Here is a 4,221-nt window from a genome sequence, read left to right on the forward strand (position 1 = left end):
TCAGAACATCACCAACATTTAGCAACTTCACGAAACAATAGAGGAAGTATTGTTATCAGATTGATTATAGAGTGAATTGATTATTAATTATATAGTTACCTCTTGTCTTATTCATTTATTACAAAGCTTCTGATACACATATATACTTCTACTTAAGTAATAATAATGATGATTGTATTTATATAGCGCTTTACAATTCCACTATTTCACACACTGGAGGAGGCAGCTACAGTTGTAGCCACAGCTGCCCTGGGACAGACTACGAGGCTGCCATATCGCGCCATCGGCCCCTCTGGACAACACCAGTAGGCGGTAGGTGGAGTGTCTTGCCCAAGGACACAACCAGTGTTGACCAGGACAGACAGAGCAGGGGGATTGAACACAGATGAGCGTCCCAACCCCCTGAACCACGGTCGCCCCCGACTTAAGTAGAAGTACAGATAGGCGTGTTAAAAATTTGGGGTTCAAGCACTGATTCACTGATCCAATTAAATGTGAAAAAGTACAGGTACTGAAATGCACTCAAAGTACGACGTATAAAGTGCTGTTTGAAGGATTTTTCTACCAGCTGTCTTTGTTTGAAGCTAACTGAACCTTGTGCTATATGAATATAATAATAAAATAATATTAATAAAGGAGAATACAGTGGAACCCCGAAATTAATTCGTTCCAGAGGGTCTTTTTCCTTTTTCCATCGCCTTTTGAGTGAGGCGATGCTGGCTGAAGACGAAGTTCTTGGTGGAGGAGGAGGTGGTGGAGGTTGAAGAAAGCATGCGTATGCATGCATACATACGTACATGTACATAACATTATGGAATGTAATTGAATTTGTTTTGATTTTCTATTTGATCTATTTCGTTACGCGGGCATTTTGCCGTACCACGGGCAGAAATGTTGCCGTTAAGTGCCTCCGTAACTTGAATTTTTGGTTAAATGGGGTAAACCGGGGTTCCACTGTATCAACTTTTGCATGTTAGGGTACCTGGGTCGTTGACCCAGTGTGCTGAGTTTTGCATTATTATTGAACTTGATTTTGTCTTTTTTATTATTATTTCTAGTCTTTGGGGTTCAGTGTTGGAGTTTCTAGTCTTCTGGTTTCTGTCGCTGTGTTGCTCTGCCTCTGTCAGCTGTATCTCCTTGTCAAGTCTGCATCTCTGTGTTTCCTGTGTTACTTTGAAAGTCTGTCTCATGTCAGTGTTTCTAGTTTTGCTTCCCTTGTCTCGTTAGGTCTAATTTCTCTGAGCTGTGCTCTCCTCCTGTGTCCCATTCCCTCGTTATCCCTCTGTGTAGCCCTTTGGTCGTTTCATGCTCTGTGTTCTGCCTGTTTAAGCCCTTTTAATGTTTCTAGTTTAAGTGAGCTTTCTGTTTTTCTGCCGTGTAGCATTAAATCTGAGTTTGAGTTTACTCCGCGAGTCTCCACTTTGGGTCCACCGATCCTGCCTGTCGCACACAGTACATAACAGGAAGCCTAACATCAGTGGAAAAGAGTCATTTCTGTTGTGAACTCCAGCAGATTTTCTGAGTACAGGTTGTTGCTGGCAGACACACTGTGTGATAAAATGCACAAGGAGAGTTTATGAGTTTGCTGATATTTGTTGAGCTGACAGAAATGTGCTGATAGATATTTGGCATTACCTTCCATGTAAAAACATGTTACTTCCTTTATGATCCCTCTTGTTTTTAACTGGATTATTGAGACCTTAACTTAAAGACACCTGGACTAAAAATGCTGTTCTGGATCCCTCTGCCCCACTTTGACCATGAGTATAGCACTGTAACCAATGGACAAACTGCATGTTTTGGGTTAAACCTCATGAAATGAAACCATTTTGAAAATGTCAGGAGAAGAAAGTTCAAACCTTTGTGTAAAAATGTCGAGAGCAAAAGTAAAAAGTTTAAAAAAGAATCCAGGTAAGAAACACTTACCTGGATGATTGAGCATCAAGACATACCAGAAAATTCCACTGAAGTACAAGTACTTAGTCACCTTAGTGTTACTTAGTGTTACAGTGTTAAACTACAAACAGATGATTTTGTACTGACTGGTAACAACTGAGTTAAGAGATGAAAGTGTGGATCATCTCAGCAACACTCAGTCGGTAATAATACTAATAAACTTTACACCATTATGTTACCGATCAGATGTTACGTCTGATCGTAATATTGAGCTTCTGTCAGATGTTTCTCCAGGATGCTTTGAAAACATAAAAATATGTCTTACAGAACAAGATACACAAAATACAGGACATAAAAGTTTTAGAAAGCCTTTCTGTGAACGTATGTTTGAGGCTGATAATGAGTCAGCTGTGGGGGTCTGAGCTTTTATAATGAGGCAGGTTTTTGGAGCTCTTTAGGTGGTTGGTGTAGATAGAAGTGAGGCCATAAAACCACAACAGTGAACCACAGTGTGATATGAGAACGTAGCTTTGGACATAACAGCTACAGTGACACAATAGCAATAATATACTGTGTGTGTGTGTGTACACGTCTGCCACAGATTCACTCAGATGTTTGTTGGTGGAGCTGCTGCTTCACGTGACTCTGCTGCACGTTCACCAACACACTCATGTATACAAAGGGCAGACGGTCTTGTGCTGTCACATTCGGACTGACCTGCAGAGTAACAGGGTGACTATTCGTCCATGCCCACAGGGCGAAACGTAATCGATGGACGTAGCTTTGACCTTTCACTGCACGTCTTTCCTGTGAAGATTAACAGCTTACATTCAGATATTACATTATTCAAATCTTCAAATGAATCTGGGTACAGAAAAATAGCAACCTCTGTCATTAATATTTTGGCAGTATATCTTGTTATTGTCAAAGTTTTGTGGAGAATTGACATGAGAGGAAGAACAGAAGTGAAAAAGTAAACACCAAAGAATTAACTAGAATTAATTTAGTCCAAAAAAAAAAACAAACAACTAAAGTGTTTCAGATCAAATGTTAGACAAAGATAACACAAAATGCAGTTTCTGAATGAATGCATTTATTTTAAGGGGAATAAAAATCCAAACGCTGATGGCCCCCTGGTGGGCCCCCTGAGCGTCTGTAATAACTGGCAGTGAGTCTTTACAGCTCTGTGGAGGAATCTGGGTCCACTCATATTTGCAGAATTGTTGTAATTCAGCCACATTGGAGGGTTTTTGAGCATCAACCATGTTTTTAAGGTCCTGCATCAGCGTCTCAGTTGGATTCAGCTCAGGACTTTGACCAGTCTTCATTTGGTTTTTCTTAAGCCAATCAGAGGACGACTCACTGCTGTGGTTTGGATCATTGTTGCAGAACACAAGCGTGCTTCAGCTTGAGGTTGCAGAAAGATGTTGGGACACTTTCCTTCAGGATGTTTTGGTCGACGGCAGAATTCGTGGCTCCATTTCCCACAGAACAGCATCAGGCCATCACACTATCACCACCGTGTTTTGCTGTTGGCATGATCTTCCTTTGCTGAAATGGTATTTTTACGCCAGATGTAACAGGACACACCTTCCAAAAAGTTGAACTGTTGTCTGTCAGCCCACAGAGCATCTCGGGGGTCATCAGGATGACCTTTACGTTCCTGTTGCTCAGCAGTGGTTTTTATCTTGGGGCTCTGCCATGCAGGACACTTTTGTCCAGTTTCTTATGATGGAGCCGTGAACACTGACTTTAACTGAGGCCGGCAGTTCTGTGGATGTTGTTCTGGGGTGTTTTGTGATCTATTGGACGAGTTGTCGCTGTGCTCTTAGGCTCAGCAGCCACTCCTGGGAAGGTTTTTTCCATTCGCGGTGAATGACTCTCACTGTGGTTCGCTGGAGACCCGAGATTTAGAAATGGATTTATAACTTTTTCCAGGCGGCGAGATCTTGATTACTTTGTTTCTATTTTGTTCCTGATTTTCCTTCAATGACCGCATGATGTTTGGAGGATCCTTTGGTCTACTCCACTTTGTCAGGCAGGCTCTATTTAAATGATCTGCTGACTGAGAACAGGTGTGGGTGTGGTCAGGAGTGGGTGTGGTCAGAGAAACTGATCTCTGCTTTCCAAAGATGTGATGCACCACAGTTGATTTATGTTACAAGAGGGAGTGACACAGATTTTTCTTTCCTTTAATAATAAACACCTTCATTTAGAAACAGCACTTTGTGTTTACTTTTGTTATGTTTGTCCAAAACAGAGTGAGTGAGTGAGTGAGTGTGTGTGTGTGTGTGTGTGTCTCTCTCACAAAAACAACAAAAGAAC

The sequence above is a fragment of the Astatotilapia calliptera genome, chromosome 17 (genome assembly GCF_964374335.1).
Source record: "Astatotilapia calliptera chromosome 17, fAstCal68.1, whole genome shotgun sequence".
NCBI lineage: Eukaryota > Metazoa > Chordata > Actinopteri > Cichliformes > Cichlidae > Astatotilapia > Astatotilapia calliptera.